General features: G+C 42.3%; 1 protein-coding gene across 2 annotated transcripts in view; it reads right to left on the bottom strand.

Moving 5' to 3' along the window:
• The window catches only part of MCF2 (MCF.2 cell line derived transforming sequence), an 830,978-nt gene that overhangs the window by 528,062 nt on the left and 279,217 nt on the right, over positions 1-23,699 (bottom strand). The gene's annotated exons all lie outside the window — the stretch shown is intronic.

Here is a 23,699-nt window from a genome sequence, read left to right as displayed (position 1 = left end):
AGAATTACAGTACTATATTTACTTCTGAAAGCATGCAGAGACAGAATAACCCCCTCATCATATCAGCGAAGAGTAATTTGTTTGAGAATACATCTGCCTATATAGAACATTTAAAATTGCTGTTGGGGGGAGAGCCAGGAGACCTTTACCTTGCATAAAGAAATTCCTAATTTGTAGATATTTAAAAAAGGAATTATACGTAAGCCCAAATTCCGTTAGTAACAACTGATATGACTTGAAACCTTTTTCATCATAGAGCTGCCCCAAGATTGTGATTCCCTGTTGTTGCCAAAGTTGTGTAACAGAGTTCGAAAATATATCTGGAAACTTAGGATTACCCCAGAGATAAGTAAATTCATGTAGATCTGAAAGATTAAACTTTTTACATATGTCTTGCCAAATATAATGAATATGACGAATAGTCTTAAATCGGACTCTTTTGTAGTAATTAGGATCAGACATGCACTGAAGCAGGAAACCAGTACTAGAGCCAAATGCCAACTGGTATGCTAACCAAGGCTTCCTCACATCAGGTCCTTTAATTAAAGACTGGATTCGGCTAATGAAGGCAGCCCAGAAGTAGGTTCTGAAGTCTGGAAGTTTGAAGCCTCCCTGTTTAAAAGATAACTTAATGTATCTAAGCGCCCGTCTTGCTCTCCGATGGTTCCAAATAAAGCTTCCGACGATGCTATCTAAACGCTTAAAAAAAGACATCGGAATCTTTAGGGGAATGGCGCGGAATAAGTAAAGAAATTTAGGGAGTATATTCATTTTTACTATATTGCACCTACCAATAATTGTCAGCGGAAGCTTTTGCCACCTACGTAAGTCATTATTAACCTTTTTCAGGAGCGGTGTATAGTTTAAATCAAATATATCATCCGTACTAGAACTTAAAAATACCCCCAAGTACTTAGCCAAGGTTGTAATACCTAATGATGATGGGGCATGTGTCAGTGTGAAATTTAGGATAGACTGTTTTATTCAAATTCAATTTATATCCAGAAAAAAGCCCAAATCGCTGCGCTTCTTGAGTTAGTTCAGAGATAGTTTCTACTGGCCTTATGGAGAAGACAGCAATGTCTTCCGCGTAAGCAGTAACATTTAAAAGGGTACCATTAAGAACAACTGGTAGTATAGATGTATTAAGGAGTAAGTGCTTAATAAACGGCTCTATATATAGTGCAAATAATAAAGGAGAGAGCGGACACCCTTGCCGTGTACCGCGAGCAATACTAAACACGGACGACGCAAGATCATTATACTTGATCGTGGCAGTGGGTTTGTGATATAGTTTCTGAATAGCCGAGATAAACCTCCGACCGAGGCCAAAGGAGCCCATCGTACACCACAAGGAGCCACAGGCCACCCGGTCGAAGGCCTTCTCGGCATCCAGCATGATCATCCCAATCTGCTGATCCAGCTGATTTGCGACGTCAAATGCGACTATAGCCGTGTTAATATGCGCAGCAGTGTCCCTACCAGGAATAAAACCGTGTTGTTCCTCAGACACTAAATAATGCATTAAAGGGGCAAGGCGAGTTGCTAGCAGTTTAGAGAAGATCTTAGCGTCTGAGTTAATTAAAGATATCGGTCTATATGAACCGAGGTTGTCAGGCGGCTTTTTTGGAAATACGACTGTATTAGTCTTATTCCAGGAGGGGGGAGAATCCCCTCCCATAAATATCCCATTGATCAGTGTTAACAAAATTGGAGCCAAAAGATCCCTAAATGTTTTGTAAAATTCAAGTGGTAGAGTATCTTCCCCGACTGCTTTACCTGTGGGTAACGCCCCAATTGCAGAAATAAGCTCTGCTAGGTCAGCATTTCTCTCTAGGCTTAGAGTCCGAGACGAATCCAATGAAGGCAAATCGCTCTCATGTATGTAAGTGGTAGCTAAATGTATATTAGGGCACGATGCTCCTCTATACAATTCCGTATAAAATAGACAGAATTGTTCCAAGATCTCCTGCGGTTTTGAAAAAGTATTACCATTTAGCCCAATGACTTTTTTAATATACACCTTGGCTTTTTGGTCCGCTAACTGGTGGGCCAGCACTCGTCCAACCTGTTCGCCATACTCATACTGACGAGTTTTAAACTTGATAAACTCAGTTCCCACTTTATCTTTGAGTTTTCTACCAAGCTTTGCTCGCAAATCTGCAACCTGTAGGTATATTCGATGTTCCTCGACATCTTTTAGAATAATAGATTGTGCATGTTGTTGTTCTAACTCCATATATTTCCTGTAATCACTATCTATTAAATTAAATTGAGACCGATTTTGTTTGATTATATATTGTAGTGTAGTCCCCCTTACATATGCCTTCAGGCAGTCCCAAACAATTGCCAAGGATGTAGAATGTAAATTATTGGCAAGATATTCCTGGAGAGCTTCTTGCATAAATATTATGTAGTCAGAATTATTAAGCAGATGCTTTGGAAATGAAAAATCTCTGGTTTTAACACCCTCATCATTATCCAAAGTTAGCGTCAACATTATGGGGTTATGATCCGAAGTTATCTTGGGGCAGACCACCATACTAGAGTTTACCAGCATATTATATTTAATGAAAATCATATCTATCCGCGAATAGTGTTTATGCGGGTGTGAAAAGTAAGTAAAACCTGGCTGTGTGGGATATAGCGCTCTCCAAGCATCCTCCAATTGGTGTAAGTAGAGCAAGTCTTGAATTGCTAACTTCACCCGTCTCATTCTACTCCTAATTTTGGTGTTTGTTGTGTCAATTCTTTTGTCCATTATACAATTTAAATCACCCATCACTACCAAATCCCCAGACCAGCCTAACAATTCTGAACTAAGAGAAGTAAAAATATCAGAGTAGTCATTATTCGGACCGTATATTGTACAAATGATCATTTTATGGTTAGAAACAGATATCTGAGCTATCGCCCATCTCCCATTTGAATCAGCCAAAGTCCGTAAAATTTTAAACACAGATCGCTTAGCTTTCAGTATTGCTACCCCACGAATAGACACCACCTGTGATGTACAGATAATTAAATCATAACCTAGTTGTTTAAGATAGTTTCTATCTTTATAGGCCATATGTGTTTCCACAAGACCAATTATATCTGGTTTGAGGACCTTCAATTCTTCCGAGACCAGTCTTCTTTTATTGGCTTGGTTCAGTCCACATACGTTCCAACTCATAATTTTAAATTTACTACTTGACATAAAAAAAAAATTCATCTTGATTTTACAATTATTAAATCCATCTGTAACCAAACTGACATAGTAAGTTTTCAGCCAAAATTTTATTATTTTACTTATTGTGCTGTGACCATTTTATCCCCCCTTCTCCCTTCCCAACCTACAGACTCTTCCCACCCCACCCAGAAGCACCTTCCACCCAGTATCCATAGAAAGGAATCAACGCTTAAACTAAGCTGTCCTAGGTAACAGCAAAAAGAGATCACCACTCACCCCACTCCCAACCGAGGCCCCCCACTACCACCAACCCCCTAACCTCTCCCAAAGCAAAATAATATTCCAAATAAGAGAAATAACCTAAAACCCTAGAGAATATTAACGAAGTAATACAGGCATCATCGAAAAAGAATAACCGCCTAAAGGCATTACTCAGTCCTTTGCTACAGTTTGCCATTTATGAAGAGCCTTTTTTTCATCCTGCTCCGTAAAAAAGAAATGAGTATGACCATTTTTAATGACTTTCAAGCGGGCAGGTTCCTGTAGTATGACCTGAGAACATATAGCTTTAAGGGGATCCATAAGTTGCCGCAATAGCCACCGCCTTTCCATAGTGGGTTTAGAAAGATCAGAACGGACAAATATAGAAAGAGAGCCCACTTTAACAGGGACTGTTGGACGTGCCTTAAAAAAGATGGCCTGCCGTAGCAAAAAATTACCAAAAAAAACTAGAATAGGCCTTGCAAAGTTTCTTTTGGATTGAGCGTCTCGTGGAAGAAAGAGTGGTAGCCTATGTGCTCTTTGGACTTGAGTATCCATGTCCCAATCCTCTAAGTCCGGGAATGCTTTTTGAAGAAGGCCGACAACAAATGCTCGTGGGTCAGTCCCTTCGCTACCTTCCGGGATCCCGAAGATCCTCAGGTTCATACGCCGCTGGCGGTTCTCAAGATCTTCAAGTTTTAATTGAACATTGGTCAGCTGAGACTCGTGTATGTCGACCTGCTTCATAGTGAGCGAGCTTTCCTCCTCTACTGCGGCCAACCTGTCTTGGAGGTCAGAAACCTCTACGATTAGATGAGATACCTTACTAATGACCTCAGCTAGTGACTTTTTAATTTCGGAACTGTCAGCCCTAGCTTGTTGGTAGTGTTGCTGAGCTTCAAGTCTTTGTATCTTAAGTGCTTGCATGATCCTAGATAAAGAAGACTCTTCATCAAAAGTTTTACCCTGTGGAAATTCTTCAAAAGATTTCTCCCCCCCAATGCTCCCTACAGCCCCTGAGACTGATAGGTCTTTAGATGAACAAGGAAGGACAGGAGTCAAGATTTGACCAGTAGCTACTGTTGTAGTTTCATCTTCTATTCCCAATTTCCAAATTGAGGTCTGAGAACTGTCCTGAGGACTGTCCACTGTTGCTGCCATGTCAGAAGGTGGACCATCCGAGTCCGTGACAGACATACTCTTAGGTGTGTTGAGGGGGAGGCCGGCCGGGACATAATCAGTTTGATCAATTAAAGTCGGATTAGTTTTAGTTATGGCAGGAGAGGGGGCAGGAATTCCTGAGTTAGATAACCTGGATACAATTGATCTTACTTCCCCTTTTGTAGATACCCATTTCCGAAGAGGGCTCAACTCCAGGCTTGATTTTGTATTACTGATTGCCCCTTTCAGCCGTTCCAGTGTCTCAGATAGATGGACCTTGTTCTTAGCCCCACTCGCACCCCCCCGTCCTCTGCCACCTTTTCCCATCCTGCCTTGTTTATACGTTTTTCCTTTCTGAATCCTCCAACTCTCAGTAGTGCAATTAGTAGTGCCACAACATGACTCTTCTGTATCCACATGTTGGTTTGGACTAAGAGACATTATGCCCGACTGCCGGGTGGAGCATTTTTCGACTTTATCCTTTCCAATAGCGACATTGCAACTGACCCCTGTTAAGTCCCCGGTTAAACCCCCGTTAACTGAAGACCCCAAGCTTACAGTAGTGAGACCAGAACCAGAGTCCGGCCGCCGCTGAGTAGGAAGGACACTGATTTGTGCCGATGCGGAAGAGATAGACATGTCTCCACAAACAACCTTAGAGGGAGATGGCTCTATATCTCCTTGATTGAGATTTCGGACTTCATTATGTGTCTCATTAGATTGAGTTTGTGAGACCGGGTCAGCCAGAGTAAAGGTTTCCTTAGGGGAAGCAATGTCATTAATGCATCCATTAGCGGTTACCTCAGAGGGGTTAGGTGTTTTAACTGGTTCCTCTGCTCCACCCCAGCCCTCATTAACTGCACCATTAAGCACGTCAGCCATTTGATCAGTTGGAGCCGCCGAATCCGACCCACAAGAACGTAACAGAGCTGAGACTTTGCCAGATCGGAGCAGCTTTAGCATAGGCTTCCCCAACTGGGGATTGGGAATTGCAGCCTCCCTTTGTACCCCATTAATGTTACAGGCGGTTTCATATACTCCCCCAGGACTTAAAGGAACTGACCTGAGCGTCTCAGCTCCTCCTGCCGGGCCGGTGCTAGCAGCTACTGTTTTCACTGGGACCACCGCCCGTCCTCGGCGAGTCATACGTGGGGGCGCCACTGCTTTCCGCTGCCAGTAACCAGTGCCTGAGCTATAAGACGAGCTTTTCCGAAAGCTCAGAAGCCCTTCGAGATTAATCACACCTCCACTTGGTAAGACAGAGGGGCGTTGGAAGGAAAGTGTCGAAAAAGCTGCTCGCGGCGATCCGGACACGAACCAGTTCGCTGCGCGGTGTCAGGAAGGCCAAACGGAAACTCTCCACGGAGGCAGAATGAAGATAGTTCCCAATGCCCTCCTCCCGGAGCTCACTGCGTTAATTCAGCTGCTCCAGGCAGGGGGAAAGGGGAGTTGGACAGAGAAAGAGACACTCGAGCTGGCCTGGCTCCCTCCTCAGTCTTCAGCGGGATTTCAGGGAGACCTAATGCACAGAGGGAGACAGAATGCCTTTCAATACTTTCTCTACCTACTTAACATTTCAAGTTCATTGCTCTCTCTTTTTCTAAGCCTTTCTCCTACCAGATCTTTTGCTTGAGTATTGCCTCTCTTTATATTTTTCGATGTTGTTCTGTTCACGGCTTTCTATTGACCTGTATATAGCACAGAAATACACTAGGTTACTCTTCACTTACTTCCTTCAGAGTTCCACCTTATCATTACTCTCCTACTCTTTCTTACCAGACTTTGGTCTTAGCCGATTGGACAGTTTTCAATGCTGTTTGGATACCCTGTGATTCTTTCTTCCGCTACCAGTCTTAGCTGCTTGGAAGGATGGTTGCAGTGAAGTCTTGAGGCTCCCTTGCTCTTTAGGAAACGCGCAAAAAGGGACAGGGAAGGATAGACAGGAAAAGGGAAAGTTCAAGGAAAAGCGCTGAGGGCGGGAAGGGAGACGGAGCTTGAGGGGAAGCAGGTGAAGCAAGTTCTGCGAAGTGGAAAATAAACTGGACAACTGTCTCTCCGATTCTGCTACTCGAGACACTGAATGTACACTCTCACCGTAACTGCTGCCTGACTCCAGGTGGACCCCTTGCTCAACGGTAAGCCTACCGAAGGACGAAGAACCCTGGAGATACGGACGCTACTCTGGAACTCTGGAACTCTGGTATCTCTTCTTCTCTTTTCCGCAACTCTGGTTCAGTTCTCCTACTGACTAAGATTGTTTCTCTCACTCAGGCTTTGAGTTTTCAATCCTCTCGGAGATGTATTTCCAAACACTTACTAATGTTCTGTGAAGACTACTGTCTTTCCAAGTATCAAGAGTTCTTTTGTGAGGAGCGTGAGTTAAAGCTCCCTCACACGACTATGGTCAAATTGAAGTGCGCAGCACGACGCGCTTCGTGAGGAGACGAAATCTCATGATCCCGCGAGACTTCAAATGTAATGGGCTAGTCAGGTAAACTCGGCGGCCATCTTTGAACGAGGTCCCAAGCTCTAAATACTTGTCCAAAAATTGCAGAGAGAGGGCTTAACCCAAACTCGATGCAGTCCTAACGAACTGCGCGGCGTGATTGTAGCATTTAGCCCCATCCTGACAGTACCCCCTCTCAAAGACCGATCCATCGGTCTTGGTTTCAGGGGATGTTGTGCATGAAATCGTCTAATTAGTTTAGGAGCATGTACATTCTTTGCAGGTTCCCATGACCTTTCCTCAGGACCAAACCCCTTCCAATCCACTAAATAATGTAGAGTTCCTTTGCTCCTCTTGGAATCTAGCACTCCCTTTACCTCATATTCTAAATGTTTGTCAACCCTCACTGGGGGGGGAGGCCTGTTTAGTCTGAGGTTAGGAGCTGTCTTCTTTAGAAGGGATACGTGAAACACAGGATGAATTCCTAACTGAGCAGGTAATTTCAATTTGACAGTGACCGGACCTTGAATTTGTTCGATGATAAAGGGACCTATGAAGCGAGGTTGGAACTTCCTATTTCCCTTTAACCTAAGATGCCTTGAAGATAACCATACTGACTCTCCAACTTGATACTGTGGTGTCTTCCTTCTGTGTTTGTCTGCCTGTTTCTTGTAGCCTGCCTTAGCCTGTTGTAAGTTGGATTCTGCAGATTTACGTGCCCTACTCAGATCTGTGAATAAATCATTGACTGCTGGAACTCCAAAATCTCCCTGGTTACTAAAGGGATTAGGATGTAACCCAGAGTTTAAATAAAAGGGAGAATACCCTGTGGAAGCATGTTTGGCATTGTTATGTGCAAACTCAGCCATCCATAGTAAATCTGGCCAGTCACCTCCCTGATCTAAGAGAAACAGACGCAAATACTGTTCAAGCTCTTGGTTCACTCGCTCAGTCTGACCATCGGTCTCAGGGTGATAGCTAGTAGATAGTCTGACCTCCACTCCCATTCCCTTCATGAACGCCTTCCAAAAGTGTGACACAAATTGGGGTCCCCGATCTGAAATCACTAACTTGGGAACTCCATGGACCCTTACGATGTTTTCCCTGAAAAGACGAGCTAATTCAGAAGCTGAAGGGATCCCTTTGACTGGAATGAAGTGACTCATCTTGGTGAAAGTGTCTACAATTACTAAGATGGTGTTGTAACCCTTACTCAGTGGGAGGTCTACTATTAAGTCTAATGTGACGGTGTGCCAAGGGTGCGGTGGTGTGGGCAAAGGCTGTAACAACCCCTGTGGTGCCTGCCTGCTAGCCTTTCCCCGGGCACAGATCTCACAAGACTCTACATATTTCTTTATTTGAGAATTCATATTCGGCCACCAAAAGTATCTCTGGACCAGATCAATGGTCTTCATAGCTCCCTTGTGGCCAGCCAACGGCTGATCATGGCAGTCTTTCAAAACTTGTTCTTGGATCTCCTTGGTAGGAAGGTATAAAGCCCCGTCTTGATAGGGCAAGGAATTAATGACTTGCCGACCCTCTTCTTGACTGGCCCACTCGGCCATCTCGGCTTCAGACATTAGCTCCTGGATTGTTTCTTGATAATGGGCTTCAGAAATGGAACACACAATCTTGGATTCAGGAATTATGGGTTGCGGAGTCACAGAATGTTCGGTGTCTTCGGTTTGAATCCGGGACAAGGCATCCGCCTTCCCATTCTTGTTTCCTGGTCGATAAGTTATCACAAAATCAAAATCCGCGAAGTATAGAGACCATCGTAGTTGACGGGGAGTTAACGTTCTTGCAGATCTTAGAAATTGAAGGTTTTTGTGGTCTGTAAACACTGTAACGGTGTGTCTGGCACCTAACAAATGATGTCTCCATTCGACAAAGGCGTCTTTCACAGCCAGCAACTCCTTTTCAGCGATGGTGTAGTTTACTTCAGCTGAATTCAGTTTCCGAGAATGATAGGCCACTGGATGTAGTTGCCCAGTTGACTTGTGTCGTTGAGACAAAATCCCACCAATTGCTTGATCAGAAGCATCAGCTTCCACAAAGAAAGGTTCTGTAGGGTCTGCATGAAGCAGGATGGGAGCAGTGGTGAAGCTCGTCTTAAGAAACTCAAAAGCTTGTTCAGCCTCCTCTGTCCAGTGGAACTTCACACCTTTCTTCAGCAATCTGGTAATTGGAATGATCTTCTGCGAGAATCCCTGGATGAATCGCCGATAGAAATTAGCGAATCCTAAGAATCTCTGAATCTCTTTCACATCCTTTGGTGACGGCCAGTCAACCACCGCTTGCACCTTCTTTGCTTCCATGGTGATTCCTCCTGGAGATAATACGAAACCTAGGAATTCCACAGTTTGCACATTAAAGGCGCATTTCTCCAGTTTTACAAAAAGTTGATGCTTGCGCAATCTCTCCAAGACTGCCTTTACATGATTTGAATGTTCTCTTGGGTCAGTGGAGTATATCAAGATGTCATCCAAATAAATCACTGCGATCCGATCCACCAAATCTCCCATAATGTCGTTGATGAAATGTTGGAAGGCTGCTGGAGCGTTGCACAAGCCAAAAGGCATGACTTGATACTCAAATAATCCGTACTTCGTCCTAAAAGCAGTCTTCCATTCATGGCCTTCTTTCATTCGGATGAGATGATAGGCCCCACGAAGATCCAATTTCGTGAATATCTTAGCGTCCTTTATCTGATCTAGGAGAACTGAAATTAGAGGCAAAGGGTAGCGGTTCTTGACCGTTACCCGATTGATTGCACGATAATCAATGCAGGTTCTCAGAGACCCCTCTTTCTTCGGAATAAAAAATAGTGGCGAAGACACTGGGGACTGCGATGGTCGAATAAATCCGTTGGCCAAGTAACGATCTAGGTATTCTTTCAGATAGCAGTTCTCCGCTTCAGTTAACGCATAAACCCTACTGCAAGGTAATGCTGCCCCAGGTTCCAGATCGATGGTGCAGTCGTAGGAACGATGTGGAGGGAGTTTCTCGGCCTCCTGTTCACTGAAGACTTCTTGGAATTCTTGATACTCCGCTGGAATTTTCATGGTGTTTATTACTCCAATAGACTCTCCACTAAAAGACAGCAAGGTGGCCAAAGATGGTTCGGGAGACTCGCTCTCAGAGGAAAAGCAATGGTCAGCACAATAGACGGAATCCATCTCGATGGTTCGATCTTCCCAATCGATGGTAGGATTATGCAGGGTCAGCCAAGGAAGTCCCAAAATTATCTGAAATTGCGGGGCATCAATCAGGTTGAACTGTAAGATCTCGCTATGTCCATTGGACTGAATCAATTCCACCATTTCGGTGTGATGGGTGATCGGACCTGATGAGAGGTTAGTACCATCAACAGCCCGAACTGACTCCTTCCGCTCCTTACGCATAGCCTGGATTCCCATCTTCTTGGCAAATTTGATATCGCAAAAATTGCCAGTGGCACCTGAATCAATCATAATTGTCACTCCTTGCCGCTCTTGCCTCCCAAATCTTAATTTCATCTGTAAGGTTAAATGTGGCGCCCGAGTCTGAAGAGTGTTCGAAATTTGGTGATCACTTGGAGTCTGATTTTTCTCCTTCGCCATCTGAGCGACTCCGCCTACAGATGGTTTTGGGAGTTTCCCGGATTTGGGGTCTTCGGCCTCTTCGGACACTCTCTCACAAAATGCCCAGATCCTCCACAATACATGCATAGTTTCTTCAGCCTTCTTTGATCCTTCTCCTCCTTACTCAAAGGGCCACGAACAGACCCAATTTGCATTGGTTCACTTTCTACCGTTCCACCAGTTGACTTATTGGGTTCTGTCTTCATTCGGTCAAAGCGGGGATAATTCCAGCGAAAGTCCTTCGTCTTCCTTTCGCCCCTTCTCTCTGCGCTGCGAAAATCGATTTCAAGAACTAAATCTACCAGCTCTGAGAATTCGACAGGTCGCTTGGGAATCTGTGCTAAGGTATCTTTGATGTCATCACGTAGGCCTCGATAAAACAAAGCTGATCTCTTCTCCTCTGGCCAATTGGTCTCCACCAATAGTTTATTGAACTGGGTTAAGTAAGAGATAAGATCCTTATTACCTTGGCGCAGTTCTAAGAGTTCATTATCTGTAGCTTGGGATACTCGACGTCTGTCAAAGATTCTGAGGAATTCTGTCTTGAACTGTTCTAAATTATATAAAAAAGGATCGTCCCGAGATACTAATGGCATGGCCCAATTTGCAGCATCCCCTCCCAAATAGGATAAAATAAAGGCCACTCGTGATTGAGCATCTGGGAATAAATTGGCCCGACACATAAAATGTAAGGAACATTGGGTGAGGAACAGCTGCGCCTTCTGAGGGTCTCCACAATATCTTTCGGGGGGGGCCAAAGGAATGATAGGGGACACGGAGTGTACAACCTGTGCTACAGTGCGTGGATCTTGTTTTGTTTGTGCATCACTAGGAAAGGTTTGGGCGGAGGTTCCCCCTGAGGATATCTCACTAACTCTCTGGGACAATAACAGTGTCTCCTGTCTAGAAGCCATAACCTCCTGCCTTAAACTCTTATTTTCATCACTTAGGGTGCCTAATTCCCTCTGAATCCCCTCCAACATATCCCCTAAGGCCTTTAAACTGAACCCCTCCGCCATTCTGCCCAGGTGAAGGAAACTCGTGGGCACTTCAATCTGTCAGGAAGGCCAAACGGAAACTCTCCACGGAGGCAGAATGAAGATAGTTCCCAATGCCCTCCTCCCGGAGCTCACTGCGTTAATTCAGCTGCTCCAGGCAGGGGGAAAGGGGAGTTGGACAGAGAAAGAGACACTCGAGCTGGCCTGGCTCCCTCCTCAGTCTTCAGCGGGATTTCAGGGAGACCTAATGCACAGAGGGAGACAGAATGCCTTTCAATACTTTCTCTACCTACTTAACATTTCAAGTTCATTGCTCTCTCTTTTTCTAAGCCTTTCTCCTACCAGATCTTTTGCTTGAGTATTGCCTCTCTTTATATTTTTCGATGTTGTTCTGTTCACGGCTTTCTATTGACCTGTATATAGCACAGAAATACACTAGGTTACTCTTCACTTACTTCCTTCAGAGTTCCACCTTATCATTACTCTCCTACTCTTTCTTACCAGACTTTGGTCTTAGCCGATTGGACAGTTTTCAATGCTGTTTGGATACCCTGTGATTCTTTCTTCCGCTACCAGTCTTAGCTGCTTGGAAGGATGGTTGCAGTGAAGTCTTGAGGCTCCCTTGCTCTTTAGGAAACGCGCAAAAAGGGACAGGGAAGGATAGACAGGAAAAGGGAAAGTTCAAGGAAAAGCGCTGAGGGCGGGAAGGGAGACGGAGCTTGAGGGGAAGCAGGTGAAGCAAGTTCTGCGAAGTGGAAAATAAACTGGACAACTGTCTCTCCGATTCTGCTACTCGAGACACTGAATGTACACTCTCACCGTAACTGCTGCCTGACTCCAGGTGGACCCCTTGCTCAACGGTAAGCCTACCGAAGGACGAAGAACCCTGGAGATACGGACGCTACTCTGGAACTCTGGAACTCTGGTATCTCTTCTTCTCTTTTCCGCAACTCTGGTTCAGTTCTCCTACTGACTAAGATTGTTTCTCTCACTCAGGCTTTGAGTTTTCAATCCTCTCGGAGATGTATTTCCAAACACTTACTAATGTTCTGTGAAGACTACTGTCTTTCCAAGTATCAAGAGTTCTTTTGTGAGGAGCGTGAGTTAAAGCTCCCTCACACGACTATGGTCAAATTGAAGTGCGCAGCACGACGCGCTTCGTGAGGAGACGAAATCTCATGATCCCGCGAGACTTCAAATGTAATGGGCTAGTCAGGTAAACTCGGCGGCCATCTTTGAACGAGGTCCCAAGCTCTAAATACTTGTCCAAAAATTGCAGAGAGAGGGCTTAACCCAAACTCGATGCAGTCCTAACGAACTGCGCGGCGTGATTGTAGCATTTAGCCCCATCCTGACACGCGGATCCCAAACACCGCGCAGCTGGTCTCAGTTAGCCGGCACATCGGCAGCGGGAGCGGAGGTTGACGAACAGAAGAGCAGCTGAGAGGCGAAATCGACGAAGCATACGGTCCGTACAATTACAATTCTTTCACAAATGCTTCTTCATTATTCTCCATGAAATTCCGCTCAGTTAACTTTCAGACAGCGGAGGTGGACGGGGGTTGTTGGTGGCTGCCATCAGTTAGGAGCGGGCGGGGGTGATCTCAGAGGCGGAAGCATTCCGCCATCTTCCTTTCTGCTGCAGTACAATCCTATCGGCTCCTGGCGGGTTATCGTTTTACGTATTATTTTTAAGAATAGTACTCGTGGTCTGATAGGGAGAGCTTATGGCTGCTTTATGGAAGAATTTGACGATGATCTGCCTCAGGTTGCAGCTAAATTAAACACTCTGTTCAGTATAGAGGTGACTTCGGACGAGGTTTCAGATTCACGTGTCAGAATTAGCTCCTCTGTCACCTCAATCAATTTAAAACTGCAACAACATCGTATTTTATTTATGCTGTATTATACTCCAAAAGTGATTTCCAAATGGACTGCCCCAAATAATACTATTAAATCTTACTGTCCAAAGTGTAACAAATTCGCTGCAGATTTGCGGCATATGTTTGTCACATGTCCCAAGCTTGTTGATTTTTGGTGCAAGATAGCTTATGAACTGAGTAAGTTAACTGGTAAAACAACGGCTTTATCAGAAAAGGAAATCTTATTGGGGTTACTATTGGACACTGGTAATGTTACAAATTTCTTCGTGTCAATCTTTATGGCTTGTGCTCGTCTGACTATTGCTAGAGTATGGATAGAAAACTCTAGCCCTACTATTAACGAATTTTGGCTGCTGTTGAGGGGGGTCTATGAAATGGAGTTGGCATTGTCAAAAGCAAGGGGTCTACGTTCTTTGGTCAAATTCGGACGGCTCTGGCCCTGCCTTCAGTGGGATTAAAAGTATTCTTAGTTATTATTGCTGAAACTTGGCTTGGTTATGATTCGATATGTTAATATGATAGTTTTATAAGTTTCCATCTGTATTTATGTACTTATTTAATGTAATAGTACTTAATGTCATAGAAAATGTCTGTTTTCTTTTGAATTTTTTTTTTCTTCTTAGTTTGTTGGTAGAAGATAAATATGACATGTATCTTTCTCTCTTTTTTTTTCCTTTTATGTTGTGACTGTGACCAATAAAAAAAAAAATAATAATAAAAAGAACATTTACAATTGCTTATGGTCCAAACTTTCCTAAGTTAAGGACACAAAATAACTTTTGAAAAAAATATTTGACATACAATGGAAACTAGAGGCAGTGCTCCTACTGTCAAACCTTGACACCACCTACCCTGACTGCTCCTGCAACCAGCTCTTCTCTTCCCAGAAGCAGAAGTGAGAAGAGACATGCCCTCCCTCCCACTGGCTACAGTGGCGAGACTGTACTGAACTGAACGCTACCATTACAGAACTGATTAGTGCTGCACAGACACTCTTACCGTAGGACCCTAGAGAGACATGTCTAGACTCATGAGAGGTGGGAAACCTGGGTAAAGGGAAGGGGTGGACAGCATTACAAGGGGCGCTAGCCCAAGTTACAGTACATTTGATGCACCTGGTAATATTACCCTGTTGTATTCTGTGTTATGTGTGTACATTAAAGTACTTTCTTTTTGGAGTAAAGCATTGGGTAGGACAACCAGTTTTTGGCACTGCTGAGGGGTTGTTGAGTTCAGAGCTTGCACATCCCCAAGCGGCTTCCCTTAGATGCCCGTGGCTGCTCATAATTGCCACCAGTGAGAGTCAAGAGATGAAGGAGTTGTACTTGGTATTATTAATAGACAAATCATTGACAAGTGCATGTTCAATTTTAAATTGCTTACTTTAACACCCGGAGACCGGGCTCCAAAACCGTGCTATCCACCTGCAAGTAGTACCACTTGAATTGCCCCCTTTCTCCATTGGATAACATTGGCACCAGATACAGAGTTTGATCTCTTCACCCGGCTGCCCCTGTGCCGCTGGTGGTACACTGAGATCTCTTACCTGAACCCTGCCTGGTACTGATTCTTCATCCAAAAACTTAATTTGGTAAATCGTTTACTTACCTGCAAATTGCTGATTGCGTTTCCTCCCATAGGATAACATTGCATTGATTGAAAAATGCACTGTGTCCACTTTTGATATTGAAAAACAGTGATATTGCAAAACGTATTTTACTGCAACAAAGTATCTTTGGTTCTATAAAATATGTATACTAAAAGTAATATTTTTACAAACCATTGGTCTCGGATTTAGTCATTGAGTGTGTGTAATCATTTCTTGCCTGTGTGTGGACAGCAAATGCTTAGCACTGCCCTCTGATAAGCCTAACTGCTGGCCCACACTACCACAAAAGAGAGCTTAGCCGCTGTAGATCCACAGGACTCTGTGCACACCATAGCTTACTTTGGTATAGTATATACAGAGCCAGCTTCATACAATTATTACAAAATATACAATTGGAACATGCCAAAAAAATAACAGGAAGAGAAAGGTTAGCTGTAAATATTGAAGAAATTCAAATGTAGATAGAATAGAATGGGACCTCTTAACAAACTTCTTACAGAGAGAATGTTGTGATCTCAGATGAAATATACGGAATGGGAATGGAAATTCAATCAAAATTCTAAAGACGGATAGTTTACCATGAAATAACATATGAGCTGAGGGAGAAAAGTGGGAAGCTGCCAGCATGACAGCCAGCACAAAGACAAAACAGATAAAAGAGAAATCAGGGATAAGGGAGCCAATATACACTACAAAGAAGCTGTGTTACTGTTTAATCATTAGATGCTCTATCCACTAATCAGTTTAGTAGAAATAAATTACAAGGATTCATAGATCAGAATATGGCCACGTTTTTACTAATCGAACAGTGACCAGCCCAGATCACTGCAATAGAAATCAACGCGGATGTACAATTTGTGAAAAGTAGAAAGGCAACATGCCTTGAGGGGATACCAGCAGAAATCTAGAAGCTTTTGGCAGCACCGATTCTGGGGATATTGTTGATTATGTCTAGGGACGGGTTTGAATCAGGCACCACTTCAAAAACATGGCAAGGAACTTCTATTTTCCTAGTCCAAACTACTCGACTCTACATTTTTCCTACAGACCTAATTCCCTTCTTAACTCAGGCAGTAAACTTTATGCTAAAATATTAGCTGAAATGTTCCAAAATATTCTGACAATAGTAATTCATTCAGATCAAGAAGCAAATGTTACAGCTAAACCATTGTTCGTAATGTTGGCAAATGACGAACAAACATTAGATTTGGTAGGGTAGGAATAGTGATGAGAAACTATGTCACCATTTAATTATTTTATCTTGTTTCTAGGAACGGTACAATCACTGCTTCAAATTCCTCCTGCAGCTGTAATTATATATGGCCAATGAAGTAAGGAATTTCGAATATTCAGAGGGACAAGAAAGGGCTGGCCTTTTTTCACACTGTGGTTTTCTGCTTTTTTAGAGAACCAATTGTCATATGCCTTGCCTTATTTCTGCCTTTGAGATCAACTTATAGCATAGCTTTGTTTGATATGCTCATTGTTGCCTAAAGCCTTGCAAATAATTTAACATGTATAACTGATATGTGCTATTTCATTTATGTGCATTTGCAGTATAGCACAACTTTTATTATTCTTTGATAGGCTATTTCTAGAGCATATGTTTGTGACATTTGCAGAAAAGCACAGTTATACGGAAGGAATGTGCATGGGAATTTACGCCTATTGTTCTCATTGTACATTATAGATCACAGGAATAAGTTTGCAATCAATTGTACAAAGCTTGTGCGAGAGCCATTCCGGAAGAGTGGATCTTCAGATATTCAAAAAGGAGCATTAAGGAAGAACAGTCATTGCTTGGCCTCACTTTCTTGCTTGCTGGTTAGCTCTTATGAGGGCATCAACAAACCGAGACAAAGACTGCCCTTTCCTTTGGGCAGAGTGTCAACCTAGACATTTGCAAAGATGAGCAGGTATGAGTGCAAGTCGCTTACAAAGCTCTTATTTATGACAAGGTGTTGGTGCCAATATAGACATTAGTTAGGAGAATGGAGCAAATAACTCCATAAAAATGTCTTTCATGGATTGCCATATATTATGTCTCCAATGTTTATATTATTTAAATGTATTGCCTTCATTTTGCTTTCTATCAGGGGCATAGCTTCATAAGGTGCGTTTAGTGCATCATACCCCCTCCTAATAAATGTACTATGCAGTTGTTAGGTGGGTAGAGAGGCTCTGAACTGGGTTTGGCAGTGTCTGTGTTAGGTTTCCTTTGGGATCATAAACACTCACAGCATAGACAAATGTCCCTCTTAACTACTTGTGCAGTACTTGTTCATTCTAACTCCTCTTCTTCCTTCCACACACAACACGGCATAAATGAACAAAAGCACTGATTAGATCACATTGAAATCTGATGACTCCAAACGGATCAGAAGCAGATAACCCTTTATCAATTATGCTTCTTACCCTTTCAGTCCTAGCAGAAGAAGTGTTCACTTGTTTGCGGTCTTATAGACTATGTCAAAACATGTTTGAAGCATCCTCTGATCAGTATCCCCTCGGATTTTATAGGAGGGGAGGATCCCTCCTAATACTGTTATGCTGAAGAGCAGGAAGTAGTGAGTATGCTAACAGTTAGATCCCCCCTACCACAGATCTGTCCACACTTCCCAGTCGTCATGTTGAAGCAAGGCAATCCTGACAATAAGGGCAGATGCATATGAAAATGAATTCTGAAAGTGTTGAAAACCACCTTTTTCGAATGTTGGTGAGGTGAGAGCTGGAACATGTGTCATGCTAATTAACAACTTTTTCCTATCATGTAGTTATTTCCAACCTCCTCACGTCATTCTGTTGGACTCCACCACAGAATATACTGTTTTTTTTTACCAGCGCCTCTTGAGGCTTATGGTGCTCCTGCTGGTTCGAAAATATCCTCCATGTAGCACTCCACCTCTCCAAGGACTTAGGTGCATTCTAAATATTAAATACCTTAATGGAACTAAATCCATCTTGAGGTTGCATACACATGCACCAAAACACAAAACACACACGCTGTGTAGTCGGTTCATTGTGCCCACCAACCTATCTCGCATGCATTGTGAATTACATTTTAGGCATTAGAAACTGTAAACTGCATGTGACACTCTCTCCGGCAGATCACTCTCCATAGCATTCGCCGAATCGTCTGCCAGCTATTGTGAATGTTCCTTCTATGCAACTCAAAATATATGTTTACCACCTTTGAAGTGTGCTGCAAATGTTATATGCAAACCCAGTTAACAGTTACACAGGCTTTGACACTGAAATGTTAAAAAGAGGCATGTTTGGCTTGGGGGATAATAGAAGGGCCATGCCAGAGAGCCAGCTAACATTTGCCTGTGAGAGGGGTGGTCTCTTTCAAGTGTGCCCCAAGTATCATATAAAAAGACTGGCTGACCTGTCAAGCAAGATGTGACATTCAAGCAGGATTTTATACTTTGTCAAAAAGGATCCTCTCAGTCCCACCCTTCATATTCTGTCATGTTCAGGTGGGTGATATTTGCCCATTTAGGACAACCTATTGTTTGCTCTTAGGAGAAAAGTTACTCCTCATTCATGCCTATTCAACTGCTAATTGGCTAATGCTGGCTGGCATAAATGGGAGTCCAAAATGCAGATTTAGGTTTTAAGGATTTCAGGCAGGGTAACGGTAGCTTTATAAAAGTACCCTTCAAAAAATATGTATTAATAACCTAACTTCTCCAGTGAAATGGGCTTGTAATAAGTGTTTGAAAATGTCTTTAAATGATTTTTTGAAAAATTCTATTTATTAGAGGTTTTGATTTAAACCTTACGATCATATAAAAAAAATAGCCAAATGACGACCACCACCACCCGACCCACCCTGACAGTACATCAAGCCCATTTTTATGAAGGATTTAAACAGCACGTTAACACAAAATGACCAGGAGTCACCACTTCCACTTGACACATTTCCCTCCATGCTTACTGCCTCCATGTGTCCAGTGGCATGCTCACTAGACTTTAGGTCAACGTCCTGTGACCCCCTTACCTCAGGCCCTTCGCAATGTCTTTGGTTGGCTGTCCCCCACCCCCAGGGTGTATCCCTCCTGGTGGTCAGAGGTGGGTAGGCCATGGTGCTCTCTCCATTGACCCTAGATTTTGTTGTACTGATGGAGGCAGCCTCTGGATCGGTATATGGATTCTTTTGCTAGGGAGAAGTATTTGATCTCCTTTAATCACTTCAAGACTGGAGGGGCCTTACTAGAGCTCCAATTGCCAGCAATGTCTTGTTTGGCCAGCATGCAACCAATCCCAACCAATAACTTATGTCCTTTGTTGCCTTCCCACCCTGGAAACACTCCTAAAATAGCCAGTTTTGTGTCCCGGTCAACCGGTGATACCTATCCCCTCTTCTATATTTGGAAAAATCGAATTGAAGTATCTCTGTATCACCTGCAGTTCCCACACCACATGCATCATGGGGCCCCTAGCCTGGCCCCAGCAGAGGCAGCCTAGGCCTTCACCCCGTCCCAGCCTCCACAGTCTTTTGGGGTGTAGTATATTCTATGAAAATATTTAAACGGTATCAATCTCAGACAGGCAGGAATCGCCAGCTCTCTGGCTGCCAGTTTGGCCTCCATCAAGTCTTCTTCGTCCAGTGGCCTCAGGTCAGACTCCCACTGCTCCTGAAGTCTGGCCAGTGGGTCGGGGACGTTCACCACCACTGTCTTATATGCACAGGATATACCCTTCCCTTCAATGGCTGACATACTGAGTCTAACCTACAGTGGAATATACTCCGTGAGCACCACTGCTTGGGCTTTATGTCTATCCAGTGCATGGTGGAGATGTAAATAGAGGAAGACTGTGATTTAAGCAAGTCAGATTCGGCAATGAGTTGCTCATATGAATAATGTGGTCGGCCAGAAGTCTCCCAATTTGGAAATCCCCAACCTGTCCCAATACTGAAAGCCCTTGAGACTCGCTCCTTCAGACACCCATGCTCCCATCAAGATCAGCGTTTCCTTAGTGAGCATCCCCCACCACCTCATCCACTTCATCGCTTCCCTCCAACTGATGGTAGGAATAGCCGTAAGGGCCACGAGCTCGGATGGGGGGCTCACCCACATAGCCAGAGCCATGGTGCTTGCCCAACTAGACAGGCTCACTTTAGCATCGTGGCTGGGTTGTCTCAGTCGCCAGTGATCCAGTTGTTAACAGGAAGCAGCTGTGTCACCCAATAATATAGTCTTAGGACCACTGCACCAGCCCACCATTGTGTAGGGATTGTATTAAAAATTAAGTTGTTTCCCAGATGGCAATAACCTTTATTAAACTTAATATTGTACCCAAATGCTGTATTATGGAACAGCCAACCATTCTACAGTGAAAATAGCTGGAAGGGCCCTTTCACTGTAAGGACATGTTTAATATTACATGTTTACATGCCCTACTTTTAAATATCATGCGCCCTGCCTTATGGACAATAACGCCTACTTAGGGGTGACTTACTAATACTTACAAGTATGTTTTAGGCCTTTACTGTGCCACTGCAGTGAATGGCACAATGAGTGCTGCAATCCACTGATAGCATTTAATTTACAAGCCATGGGTACACTTGGTGCCATAAAGTAGAACTTGTAGACAAACTAATCAAGTGTATACCAATTTTAACATGTTGAAATGAGGAGCACAAGCACTTTCACACGGGTTAGCAGAGAGGTGTACAAAGTTCTATAGCCAGCAAAAATGTGATTTTAAAAAAAGTCTAGGTTGAGCAAAATTTCCAAAACAGATGACATATCTATCATGACATCTGATCCTTCAGTGGTTGAAAGAATTATGAACACTGTTGAAAATATTTGGAATATATTAGGGCACAAAATTAATAATGTCGAAACTGATGGTATAAGATGTGATGAAAGAAGTTGAATTTCAACTATCAACTATAATGAAAGTCATAGAGCAAGTCACATACCCTGAAGTTCAAATCTCCAACAAGATTGAGGGGATAGATCAAATCGATTTAATTAACAAATGGGCTGCGATCGAAAAATGTTGGATTGAAATCAACGTTTATCAGTATCAACTGATGGTAGAATAAATTATGTTAAAATGATCATACTGCCCAGAGTATTTTTCTAATACAGCAGCTCCTAATTTATATCCCAGATTTGTTTGCATTATTAGAGGTTTTAGCTTTATTTGGCAGAATAGTTAAATGTTACACTGGGATATTAATTAAGCCTGGATCAAAAAACTACTATTGAACTGCCCAGTAATATACAATACAATAATTAGATAAAGAAAAGTTTGTTTTGGTCAGAGCTTATACATCTTAATTCGCCAACAGCTTTTTAAGTGCAAAATTCCACATTTGTTAAAGAAATTAAATTGAAGATTGTAGCATATATTTTGTAGTATCTAAAATATCTAAAGTTACTAATTATTTATTGCACTTGCAAGTCACATAAGAATCAACAATGCCTTATACAATGCATTACATGACAGATGGTTAAACTGTTTAAAAATGTATCAACCGAAAAATCAAGATTTCTCAATTTTGTTATGCATAAACTGGAAGAAACACTTCATTGTCTGAATATAAATAAAAGCAAACACATTACAGATCATTACTTTGAAAAAGTTATTAATAGCTCTGAATATAATCACCATATAATATCACAGTTATTTCAAAAGCTAGAATTTTGGAAGAGGGTTGGACCCTGGGAGTTGGTAAAACATTGGACCAGTGTGAAATAGACAATGATGAACAAATTTGTGTAACAGCTATCACTTCTGTTTACAAGATATTACCTGTGCTCAATATCGTCATCAGCATCTTATGATACTCCAAGACGTATTTTACATACGCTATGAATTATCTAAGATCTACCCAGGTGTCCCAAGTTTTATGAATCAAATGTTGAACAACAGGTCCTATCATTATAGTATTTTGGTGGCAAATGCCAGAATTCTTTATTAGTATACTAGAAGAAGGTATAATTGGATTCCATTTTGATGATGTGTAGAATATATTTGCAATGTATTGATTCACTGACATTTATGCGTATTATAATATGTAAGACCAGAGACAATGAATGACTGGGAAAATGTGCCTGAACTCTTACACCTTACTAGTTGCATTATGAATTAGACACATGCAGTGTGTGTATAAAACTGAAAAATAAGTGCTTGATTAAATCAAAGCATTAAAAACTGCACTCTGGATCAACTAAATTTACCAATAAATGTGGACGAAAAACTATGATATAATACATGGGAGCCTGCAATCTCTGTATAATTTCATTAATATAGGCGACTGGTGACGTGCTTAGTCACCTGTAATAAAGAAATGATGTAACTGCTAAACTGTAATAACTTATTACAATTGAGTAATAATGCCTTCTTCCAGAGGTAGCAGAAATGGGGAAAGGCAGGACATGCAACATAATAAAGCTGCACTTTAAACAGTGAAAGCAGAGCCTGACTTTTACCTCTTCTGCTCTGTTTTTATAGATGAACAGTGAAACAGAAAAGAGATATTTATTGTAAAATGTCTATTGTTTTGTACTCTTAATGTAATTAAAGGAAAGTTAGCACCTCTCTGCATGTTTCTACACATTCTGAACCACAGCATATTTTAAACTCTCACTTGTATTAAAGTGATTCTAATATTTTTGGAACAAATATCTAACTGCTTTTTAGTGTTTTTAATTTTGCACTACAGGTTCTACTTTAATTTTCCATGTCTCCAAATATCCTATCTCTTTCATATGAAACAGCATCACACCAAGTACTTAAGCAGTCTGTGGGAAGGGTGATGGCGTGACTAGGTATAATAAGAAATCAAGTACCCCTTTGTGTATTTTATAAGGATACTGCAAGTCAACCCCAGAGGCCCCGGACCTTATAAAAAGTCAGCCTTCAACCTCGCTCCTCTATATGGTCATGGAACTCCTCAGTGACTTGCAATATCCTAATAATGTACGGCAAGGCGTACTTTATCCCATATATATATGTGCTTTGGTCCATCTGAAGGAATTGTAAGATAAAGTCAGGTAACAACTAACTCAGTTTACATTTTATTTTGCTTTGTTTTCTCAAACTCAACATGACAATAAGGCTCACAGGACACAAAATCCTTAATGCCCTGTAACAACTGTCTGGGGCTTATCTCACTTTTATCTATCTATTCAACTATTAATGGATTCCTGTTGTTTCCTTGTGTCATACCATTGGTTCTGATAAACCTCTAGAAGGCTTAAAAGAGATTGGTAAACTGAGGTCTTATGAATAGCTAAAGAACCTATTCCAAATTGAAAACTGGATGCTGACTCAAATCATGCATATTTTGATACTGGTTCCACCATGGCTGTATAAAGACTTATTAAAAAAAAAATCTGAAGCAAACAAGAAAATAATTTGATTATCCAATTTTCCTATTTTTGCCCCCACTCCATCCTCACAAGACAGAACTCCTAATTCCTATACCAAAATAGTGACTGACTGAACTTTGTAATTTTTATTCAACAATGTTTGTAATAATCAATGATACATTATTTTCAACGAACACCATTAATTGGAATTAT

Source organism: Triturus cristatus, chromosome 5_2 (genome assembly GCF_964204655.1).
Source record: "Triturus cristatus chromosome 5_2, aTriCri1.1, whole genome shotgun sequence".
Lineage (NCBI taxonomy): Eukaryota > Metazoa > Chordata > Amphibia > Caudata > Salamandridae > Triturus > Triturus cristatus.
The sequence above is the reverse complement of the archived record's forward strand: the minus strand, read 5'-3'. Positions and strand labels throughout refer to the sequence as shown.